Here is a 12,355-nt window from a genome sequence, read left to right as displayed (position 1 = left end):
TCAAGAATTTAATCTTCATAGATTTTCTAATAGTGATTGGGCAAGTTCATTGGATGAAAAGCACTTCTGGTTATTGCTTTACATTTGGTTCTGAAGTGTTTTCTTGGGCCTCAAAGAAGCAAGATATGGTGGCACAATCAACTGCCGAAGTAGAGTTCATGGCTGCTACTATAGCTGTTAGTCAAGCCTTATAGCTGAGGAAAATTCTTGTTGATCTATAAGTTGTTCAAACAGATTCAACTAAGGTTTTTGTCGATAATCAAGTAGCAATTGCAATTTCTAATAATTCAGTTTTTCATGAAAAGACTAAACACTTCAATTCAGTTCAGAAAGAAGGTGAAGTTTTATTGGAATATTACAAGACAGAAGACCAACTAACAGACATCTTCACAAAGGAACTTCCAAAAGGATGGTTCAAGAACTTGAAAAAGAAACTTGGAGTCGATAGCTACTGATGAAGGAGGAGTGTTAAGAATTTAAATCAATAGCTAATATTAATATTTTTTCAGACTTTATGAGTTTTGATTATAAAAATTATGGGTATAAATAGACGGTTACATATTTATAAATAACTTTATTTTTTATTTATTTTCAGATTAATGAGTGAAATTAAAATCAATTTAAGTTATAGTTTTCTTGTATTTAAAAGTTATTAGTACAAATAAAAGTGTGAGTTTCTACTTTTCAAGTTTATTATTACCTTCTAAATTTCTCTTAGTTCCAACAAGAAGTCTTGATCTACTATTGCTAGAAAAGGATTCCGCTTGGCAGTGTTAGTGGAGATAGTTATCGTTATGAACCATGTTGTGTTGTTGTATAATCAAAAGAACTTATGTTATTTCATTACAACAATGCTGTTTCTAATCGCATAGGGAATGTTTTGAGTTATGTTTTCTTTTGGGATGTATCTGAACCGATTAATGCACTTATTATTATGTAGAATTAACCTCTTAAATTCGTGTGCGGATTGAATATGATATGCAACTTGATCTTCAATTACACAAGAAGTAGACCAATTTAACTCTACGAAATTAATTGGATGAATATTGAAATTGATCTGATTAATCTAGTAGAGGTAAATAATGTATATTTAAATAGTGGGAATGAAAAAAGAGTTCATGAAAAGTTTAAGAAATATGCATGAATGTGAACTCTATCAGGTGGATGGAAGAACATGTTTGTGTAACTCATGGTGCTAAGACCATGGCTTGAGGTTATTTACTTTTATTGTCTCTAGCATCAAATTAAGAAGTGTTGTACCAAATTAGATTTTAATTCAATAAAGTCTAATTAGTTTTAAAAAATTATTACTCTACATGCAAAGAGAATGATCTTGTTAATTTTCAATCAAATACAAGTTGGAAATCTAGAATGATAATAACACCCAGTCATGATATATATACAACCACTTAGACCATTGTATTCAATGTAGTTTTTAGACGTGGGAGATCACCACAATGCTATTACAAAAGTGATCAATATACTCTAAGCATTCACACCTAGTGAGAGAAGGAAGAGAAAAAGAAAAGGTGAAAAATATGATAGATAATGTAATATTATAAGAAGAGAAGGATAAAAAAAATGAGATGGAAGAAAAGTGTAGTTTATAAGTACATGAATAGCATTATTGTATTGAAAATGGAAAACAGGACTGGAGCATGCTGCCTAATTTCATTTATTATATATTTTCTATTTTCATTATTCTGGAAATGAGAAAATATAACTTGTATAAGCTTTGATCAAATGCTAAACAAGCATCGAGCCAATAATAGTGCACAAACATCTAACACATTTTATTTTATTTTCTGAAATTTCCTTCTCTGTATTTTATTATTCATTTTTTTTTTCTAAAAGATAAAAGTATGTGTATCAACATTTGACTATCTTATCCCAACCTAAGATTCATGCATTCTCTCTCACTAATAACATTTGAGGAAGACAAATATCCAAAATTAAATAAAAAAGAAATGGAAGAAAGAAAGAAATTTATACGAGCATTGATATCAGATACAGATACAAGGTAACTAGCTTCTCAATTTTGGAGTATGTATGCATCATAGTCAAAGGAAGAAATTCTGAAACAATTAATAAAGGCATATATTCCCTTAGGAACTAGTTTGGTTGAAGATAATTAAATTACTACATCAACCATAAGGAAAAGTTAGAGGAACGGATATCACAAAAACTTTCAAAGTTAATCACGAAGTTATAAATTAATAAACAACTCCATTTGATTCTAAGAGAAAAGGAAACAAGGGTAAGCCAACTCATTTTCTTGAATGAGAAATTCAACTAAACTAGCCGGCTAATTATGCATGGTCAAAAGTAGTGTTATCTTTCTCTTGTTTCTTTCACAGCCCTCCAAGCATTAGAAACCAATTCTGCATCGTTTGCCACTCTTTAGCATTAGAAAACAATTCTGCATTGTTTGCCACTCTTTATGGTCTACAAATACATAGAAACTTAGCATGCAGAAACCAAGTAACCAAGTTGTGAAAAGATGAAGAAGCTTGCTGTTTATGCTTGTTTACTCAATTTGAGTCTCTTGGTTTCTGTTCCCTATAGCAAAGCTAGTTAAGCTGATAAACTTGATGAGTTGATTTTGTCTAGGACCTCACAGAATCCTCCAGTGTCCCTTTCTTGGGCAGAGGAAGATGCAGTGAAAACACAATCTTCAGCTAATGTTTCACCCCAAGAGGGTCTAAGGCAAGCTGATAAAATTGTGACATTGCCTGGCCAACCCAATGGGGTGAATTTTGACCATTATTCAGGCTATGTCACTGTTGATGCACAGGCTGGAAGAGCACTTTTCTATTATTTTGTGGAGTCTCCACATAACCCTTCAACTAAACCTTTAGTGTTATGGCTCAATGGAGGTAAAATGATAACCTCAAATTGCTTTATGCAGATATCACGTTCTTTTTGTCTGTCTTTTCTAATTTTGTTTTCTTATCTACATGTTGTCATTTTCTTATGTGATAAAAACAAGATAATCAGAAGTGATAAAAATGTTTATTTTCATTAGAACACCATATGTGCCTTTATGGCATGGTTAGATAAACAAAAGTTAAAAGTCGTAGATGAAAAACAAAACACTTAGAAGCATGTTTTGAAATGTACTAAATTTTTCAACCAGGACTCTTATTGTACTCTGTTAGCAAGACACTTATTTTTATGTAATTAATTGCATATCATCACTTTTCATAGTAATGAAACAAGACATCAATTAATATTGTTTTCTCAATGGATATGAAATCAACATGGTCAAACCTGATTAAATGGTCATATTCACATCTCTATGTAAAATACAGCATTGTGAGTCACAGATCACCGAGGATTATTGCTTGATTCAAAGATTCTGAGTGTATAATGCTTGCAATTCATAGGACCTGGTTGTTCCTCATTGGGGTATGGGGCCTTTGAGGAGTTGGGACCTTTCAGAATAAACTCTGATGGGGAAACACTATACCGTAACAAATATGCTTGGAATGAAGGTGAGACATCATCGTAATTGTTGTTCTTCTATATTCCTACGTATTTGATGCACTTGTGAGACGTGAATAACTTAACATTTCATGGTTCACCAATCACTATGCAGTGGCAAATGTTCTCTTCTTGGAATCCCCTGCTGGAGTGGGCTTTTCCTACTCAAATACTACTTCTGATTATGACCATTCAGGAGACAAGTCCACTGCAAGAGATGCCTATGTTTTCTTGATCAATTGGTTAGAGAGGTTTCCAGAGTACAAAAACAGAGAATTTTACATAACTGGAGAAAGCTATGCTGGCCATTATGTGCCTCAGCTTGCATTCACTATTTTGATGAACAATAATGCCCTTAAGCAAACCATTATTAACCTCAAGGGCATTGCTGTATGTTCAAAGACTACCACTGTCATTGATGCCTTTGTGATATCATAACACTTACCATCTCAATATCTCATCATTCTAACTTCCTGATTTGTGCTGAAAATTTCAGATAGGGAATGCTTGGATTGATGATGCTACAGGTGCAAAGGGGATATTTGATTACTTATGGACTCATGCTTTGAACTCAGATCAAACACACGAGTTGATTGAGAAGTACTGCGACTTCACTTCTGAAAATCCTTCAGCAATATGTCTCAATGCAACAAGAAGGGCCTCAACTGAGATTGGAAGCATAGACCGCTATAACATCTATGCTCCACTGTGTCACGACTCCTCTCTGAAAAAGGGATCAATTGGTTCTGTAAGTAATACTGCTATACTTTGATGTGCATTGTTGTATAGATAGTAGCAAGCTAGGCTGTTAAATTAAAAATAAGTGGAAATTCCACTATGACATAAACATATATATTTTGATAGTAACACCAATTTTGAACCAAAATGAGCTGATTATGGAAATGATATCGTTTAACACTGCTTACATCTCTCTTTTTGGATCAAACTGGTGGATTATACATAATGGAAGCAATCTCAAAGTCTCAATAGAGATATACTATGTGAAATTTACATATAAGTATGTAACAGAAACTGTGCTATAGAGGTTACCAGGAAAATCTTCCCATAGTAGTCCATTAATTTCAATTTGTATGATAAGAATGTTTAACGATCCAAGATTTTCCAACTTCAGTTATCAACATTCTAAGTGATCTTTAAGACTGATAATTTCAGGTAAATGAATTTGACGCATGTTCAGATTTCTATGGAGAAGCCTATCTAAATAGGCCAGAGGTCCAACTTGCTCTTCATGCAAAACCCACAAACTGGACCCACTGCAGGTAATCCACAAAGACTTGGGAAATTGCAAAATACTACGAATTATTTGGTTAGAAATAATGTTTCTTACCTTAACTTTTCTCTAAATAATTACAGAAATATTACCCTTTCTTACTTTATTCCTTGATTTCAAATAATTGTATATAGAGAGAATAATCAAAACAGCTAAATTTATTTCCATCATCTTATTTAAATATTTGAAAACAAGAAACAAGGTGAAAATATGGCATTTTTATAATTATTTATAGAAGTAAGAAATGGAAATAAAACATGGTTGCATCATTATAACCTATTTGTTAACCAAACATATATCATATTTTGCAAAAATTTACAGTAATTTACACTGGAAGGACAGCCCAACAACCACCCTACCCATCATCGACTATCTCATCAACAACGACATTACAGTGTGGATATACAGGCAAGTTCAATTTTATTGAATTGTTAAACAATGCCATGACAGGTTGAATCCACAAGAAACATGATATAGTTATAACATATACACCATAAAGAAAAATGTCCTTTTGAATAATGATCCATTTTTTTTTATCTAGTCTGTAGGAAGTCTTAACTATTCTTAGTTCCATGGAAATCATATTGCAATGACAAAGTTCCACTACCCCTACCCATGACCCTGATTTTGAAATCAACTAATTCCTTCAGTGTTGTAGAATAATGATGTTTTGAACTTTGTTTTATGCATCGAAAGTTGTAAATTATTTGAATGATGTGTCTCCTGCAGTGGTGATACTGATGCAAAGGTGCCAGTCACATCTTCCAGATATGCAATCAACGAATTCAAGCTCGCTATCCAAGTTCCTTGGCATCCATGGTATTCTGGAAATGAGGTACGCAAATTAGTCTTTTAATATTTTATATTACCTCACTCTAAAGATCCTCTTTCATACTTCAAAAAGTAACAAAAAAAAAAGTATATTCGTGTGAATTAATTAATATACTAATTTAATTATATTTTGTATCTTTATAAATATTTATTAAACATTTATGATAAGTTCTTATAATTTTTTTTTTTTGTTAAGAATTAGTTCATAAAGCACGAAGAAGTTAAGATTTGTTAAGATTTATTTAACTTTTTATGTTAAATGTTAATCTGATTGTCAAAAAGTCCATACTTTTAAGTTGTACGTGACACGACATGTTATTTATTTTAATAATATTTATAAATAAGTTCTTAAATATATTTTATATATTAATATGTGAAAAAAATAACGGGAGAAGGAATGAGGAGAAAAAGAGGTAAAAATAGGATAATAAAAAAGGAGGTGAGATAAGGAGAAGAGCTAATTTTTTAAATATTAAATTTTAAAAAAAAAATTTATAAAAATTTATTATAAAATATTTAATATTTATAGAAATTGAAAATATAATTAACTTAAATGTATGTAGTATTCATGAAACATGAGCATGACCAACTTCTGATAATGACAGGTTGGAGGATATGTGGTGAAATACAAGGGAGTGACATTTGTTACTGTAAGAGGAGCAGGACATCTGGTTCCAAGCTGGCAACCAGGAAGAGCTCTGACCATGATCTCCTCATTCCTCAGTGGTGCCCTGCCCCCTGCTTCCCCTTGAAACTGGTTCAAAGCATGATCCAGGATTCATTCAACCTTTAAAATTTACATCCTTCAGATGCACTTTGTGCAAAGTCTACTTGTTAGACAGTAATAAAATTTTTAGTTTCAAATAAAAAGTGATGTTACGTATTAATTGATTGACATGCCACATGACTTAGTTGAGCTTGTATATCTAAATTGAAGAAGCTTTTAATATCCTCATCCAATGCTTCAAGCACTTGGTAATTGGCTTTGTAACAACAGTTCCACCATTGGACTTGATTGCATTGCACTTGAGAACAAGCTCCTTCCTATTCTTCATCTGCTCGACCAGCTTCTGCAGTTGCCGATTGAACTCATCTATTTGCTTAACCAATTTTTATAATCTTTTCAGGTTTTTCTCCAAGAGTTCCAAGGTCGGTCTGAATTTCTTTGCCCTGTCCTTCGTTTCCTTAACAGAACTCAACAGTTCATCCACCAATTTTCCAATAGCAGCATCTGCAATCGTAACCATGAGAATTGCCCAAAACTAAAAATTAATCAAAGAAATCGAAGATTAGAGTACGGCCATGAGTTATATGAGCTAATAAATACATTATTAAAATAATCTAACAATCTTTCATTTTCATTTAACTTATGTGATGGCTTGAAGACTTAGTAAATCATAAATGTATTAAAATTATCAATTTATCATCTTTTTAATTGATTCGAAATTATTGAATTATTGTGATTACAAGGACACAATTTTTTCTAAGTATCACAAAATTAATTCACATCAAATAACTTTAATGAATTTTACTACAACTATAATTTTAATGTTTTTTAATACTCAACCAATTATCATTATCATACCATACATATATATAATACAATTTCAATAACAAGCAAACAAACAGAAACTACTCTTTTATTGAATACCCAAATGTCACAATAAAATGAGCAAAACAATCCATACATATATGTAAACCATACAATCATGCTAATAAGGACTTGTTCATAATGTCCATTCTTCTAACATAATCAAAAAACATTTTGGACAACAATCTCTTAGTTAGCGAATCCTCTATCATATATTAGTACTGTATGCTCAATAAATACTTTCTATTTTATGTTTTACTTCCTTTGAGTACTTATCATTCTTAGAGAAGACGATAACTATAGAATTATTACAATACATTCTTAGTGACTTTTCTATACTGTCAACTATATCAAGCCCTAAAACAAAGTTCTGTAGCTACAATGGATGAATAGTAACTTCAAAGCATGCCACAAATTCTTCATCCATAGTAGACATAGCAATAATGGACTCTTTTTCGCTCTTCCATGCACCTCTAGCTAATAAGAATATGTAGTCAAAGGTTGATTTTCTCGAGTCTGCATCCTAACATAATTTGAATCCAACTTGCCAACCACTTTAAGGTGATTCGATCTCCTATAAATAAGCATGTAATCTTTGGTATCTTGTATTTACTTAACGAATTTCTTGTAGCCTTTAGTGGTCCATTCCAAGATTACTTTGATATCAGTCTAACATTCTAACTACAAAACTGATATCTAACCGAGTGCATATCTGAGCATACATTAAACTCCCAACCATTGATGCATAGGAATAAATTCCATTGATTTTTGTTCCAAATCATTCTTGGGACATTGCATTTCACTAAATTTATGTCCCTTTTGAATTGGAATCACCCCTAATAAGTATTTTTTTCATTTTGAATCTCTCTAAGACTTTGTTAATATAACCTTTATGAGACAAATCCAACAATCCTTGTGATCTGTTACGAAATATTTCCATTTCAATCATATAGGATGTCTCATCCATATCTTTCATCTCAAAGTTCTTAGAGAAAAACTTCTTTACATTATGCAACAACCCAACATTATTAGTAGTAAGAAGAATGTAATCATTACATAGGACTAAAATAATGAACTTGCTCCTACTGACCTTCATATAGTTAGAGTGGTCAACAATATGATGTAATGATATTATTGAACTTAAGATACTATGTCTGTAAGCTTGTTTCAACCTAAATATTGACTTCTTTAACATATACACTAAATTTTATTTTTTACGGTCAAGAAACCATCTGGTTGATCCATATAAACGTCCTCTTCCAAGTCACCATTCAAAAAGACAGTCTTTACATCCATTTGGTGGAGCTCTAAGTCATAATGAACTAGCAAAGTCATAACAATTCTTAAAAGAGTCTTTCTTTGAAACTAGAGAGAATGTCTCTTTATAGCCAATACCATCCTTTTGAGTATACCCTTTAGGAACAAGTCTAGCCTTGTACCTTTTAATGTTACCTTTTGAGTTTCGTGGTTGAATGTCATAAAAGAAGAGTTAAAACCAATGGGTGACAACAAGGTGCAAGAACTGGTCAAGTTGCTTGAAGGTTCAAAACAAGTCAGTTGTAAGTAAGGCTTCAAGACCATTCTCAATAAACCTAATATTTCCAGACTTAACTATTCTTATAATATAGTTAGGACAATAGAATTTATACGCGTTTGATTTCTCAGGATAGCTAATGAAATAATGACTAATGGTTCTTGTAACATTCCTATTTTTATATCATTTATAATTGCATGATTATGTTAAATTTACATATGATTGGATGTTGGAAGAGTTTTAGAGTATTGAAACTGTGAGATTCTCATTGTAGCGAGAAGTTCACGCTATAGCAAAATAAGGCGGTGGACTGAAGTACCAGGATGGAACATTCTAAAACACTCTCGTTGTAGCAAGATGGTCTTGTTGTAGTGAGGATCCCTCGTAGCGAAAAGTGCAAAAAATATATTTTTGTCTGGTATTTTCATTGTAGCAAGAGTCATATCGCTATAGCAAAAAAGCTGGTAGCGTGAAATAGTTCGTTGAAGCGAGCATATTATGAATGATCTTTCGCTAAAGCGAGAGAGGCTCGCTGTAGCGAGAATGTAAAAAATCTGAGGGGTATTTAAGAGTTTTCTTGCATGGAAACTCATTTCCTATTCCATTTTCACATTCCCTTTTCCAACTCTCTGAACTCTCTCTATGATTCCTAGATAAAACCCCTTTCCAATGTTGATTATTCTTCAAATCAAAGGTTGTAGTCTGTTCTAAGCAATCTTAAGTAAGTTTCTCTAAGTTTAATCTTATTTTTACCGTTTATATCTCTTTGATTCCTATTTCTTAAGGGTAACTTTAGTTATCTAGGGAGAAGTTCATTTTTGAATGATTTTCATTATCAACGTCTCTCTAGATCTTTATTTTAAGGTAAAGAGGGCTCTATTTTATCATTATTTTACAAGTTGTGTGTTGAGGTCATAAGAACTTTATCTCATAGTATTGTATGATGATATGTATGTGTTTGATTGTATATTTTGTGTTTGTGAGATGATATCTTAGTTGAATAATTTTGTTAATGATTTCTGAATATGTTGGGTGTAATATTATGATTATTTAACTGAAATGCTTATAATGTACTGTTGAGATATGTTGGATAGAATGATGATAATGTTAGAATGAATATTCTGATTGTTGGAGTCATATATTGATGTGATGAGTAATGTGGAATTTGTCTAGAAGTGCTCATCAACATGATTTTGTGAATAGATTTGAGATACATATGATTAGATATGAGTACTAGATGGATCTAGTGTAAATAGTTACAGATATACACTAGGGATATAAAGTCTAAAGACGACATGAATATCTAGGAAAAACATAGAGTGGTGAGTGACATTTGCGTATATGAACATATTTTGTTTGAGAGCGAATGCGTCACATGACCTCACACTCATTTTTCGACTAGACTCCTGACTATGCCTTTGCTAAGGAGCCTGTTATTGTATACGTTGTATTTGTATGAGATAAAATGAGAACTTCTGATGTATTGCGACTTGATATGTGATGATATGTTATTTTTATGATGTTTTGTGCTAAATGATATGAGATTTATGTATTATGTATGAATGGTAGAATAGATGCTTACTCTTACACAATATGTAGGAAATGAAGATGACGATGCCTTTAGGACAGATTAGGATAGTAGACTACTTTGCAAGAAGTAGGTTAAATTATGTATTTAGAGAATATAGGCGTATTGTACATTTAAACTTTAGAGTGTATTTTGAAGATAATCAGGAATGTAACTTAGAAGTAATATATAATTATGCAGTACCTTTTGATTTTCATGTAAATAATCACATTGATTAGACACTTAGTTTTTACATATATCGTGGAACAAAGAGGCCTTCTAAGATCATGAATAATGTTATTGTATACGTTGTATTTGTATGAGATAAAATGAGAACTTCTGATATATTGTGACTTGATATGTGATGATATGTTATTTTTATGATGTTCTGTGCTAAATGATATGAGATTTCTGTATTATGTATGAATGGTAGAATAGATGCTTACTCTTACACAATATTGCAGGAAATGAAGATGATGATGCCTTTAGGACAAATTAGGATAGTAGACTACTTTGCAAGAAGTAGGTTAAATTATGTATTTAGATAATATAGTCGTATTGTACATTTAAACTTTAGAGTGTATTTTGAAGATAATCAGGAATGTACCTTAGAAGTAATATATAATTATGCAATACCTTTTGATTTCGATGTAAATGATCACATCAATTAGACACTTAGTTTTTACATATATCATGGAACAAAGAGGCCTTCTAAGATCATGAATAATGTTTTCACTTATCATGATCATGATCTAGTGGGAAGACCTACTTGATATATGTTTGAAAGATTTTCTAGTTGTAATGCCCCTAATTTTGTAATATTAATTATTGATAATTATATAAATCTAAATGTATATTCATGTGTGTATTTTAGATATATGTTGTGAATATGTGTGTGTATATATATATATATATGTGTGTATGCATGACTGGTTGGGCTGAAATGGGCTAAGTGCCTAAGTACAGGGCGTATTTCTGGGCTGTTCTCGTTGCAGCGAGAGAGCTCTGGGAGGAAGGATCAGAACTATTGCCTTCTCGCTATAGGGAGAGACGTCTCGTTGTAGCGATAGAGCGACAGTCTGGAGTGCATTTCTGGGTGCAATTTTGCTATAGCGAGAGGGTCTTGCTGTAGCGAGATTCTGCAGAAACCAGGGTGCAGTTTCGTCTGATATTTTTGCTGCAGCGTGAGGGCGTGTCGCTACAGCGAGGGGACCTCGCTGAAGCGAGAATATCTCGTTGTAGCAAGAGTGTCGCGACCCGAAAAGGATTTAAAGGGGGTTAGGGTTCGGCGAGAGTTATTTCTCCCTCTCCCTTCAAAATTCCTTGGATCCCCTCATTCCCAAAGCCCTATTCCACCGATTAATTGCCTCCAAAGCCATTCGGGAGCTTGATTGAAAGTTGAATCTATGTGGGGAACGCTTGGAGGTGAGTTTTAATGGTTAGGGTTTCGTTTCTCATCCTTATTTCTCTGTTTCTCGGTTTCTTGGAGTTCTCATGGAGTTCTTCCATGTGTTTTAGGCGGCAATCTATGTAGGGAGCACGTTCGTGGTTGAATCCGAGTGTGAGTCTTCAATCCAAGGTAAGGGGGGACTCTACCTATCTCAATCTGTTGTAATTCTTGTATGTTTGGTTAATTAATGCTATGTGGCTGAGATAGGGAGTATAAATTGTGTGTTTCATGGAAATTGATATGCAATGTGATGTGTGCTAGAATAGTTAGGCCCCGTCGGGTGATTGTGTGTGATGGAATGCTATTGATTGATGAATTGATGAGATTGTGAATAAATGAAGGCTATGTGCTGTATGTTGTGAAATGAATGTGGGCTTAGTGCCATGTATTTGGATGCAATGTGAGCTGTGTGTTGTGTGTAAGCATGATTATTGCATGCGTGAATGGAATATGTATGTGAATGGGGCGTTTAGCGTCGTTGTAATATGTTATGAATGGTTCAACGATACACTGGGGTGTGGGAGATGAGGATGGTAGAAATACCTTGGGGAAGAAGGAGTGATGGTAACACCGACTGTGGAACGAGTGCACCACAGGCCACACACTCT

General features: G+C 32.9%; 1 pseudogene; it reads left to right on the top strand.

Annotated features, from left to right (window-relative positions):
• The first annotated feature begins 2,500 nt into the window (after nucleotides 1–2,500).
• Nucleotides 2,501–6,357, top strand: LOC113857159 (annotated as a pseudogene).
• The last annotated feature ends 5,998 nt before the right edge of the window (nucleotides 6,358–12,355 follow it).

Source organism: Abrus precatorius, unplaced genomic scaffold, assembly GCF_003935025.1.
Source record: "Abrus precatorius isolate BTA unplaced genomic scaffold, Abrus_2018 Scaffold1, whole genome shotgun sequence".
NCBI lineage: Eukaryota > Viridiplantae > Streptophyta > Magnoliopsida > Fabales > Fabaceae > Abrus > Abrus precatorius.
The sequence above is the reverse complement of the archived record's forward strand: the minus strand, read 5'-3'. Positions and strand labels throughout refer to the sequence as shown.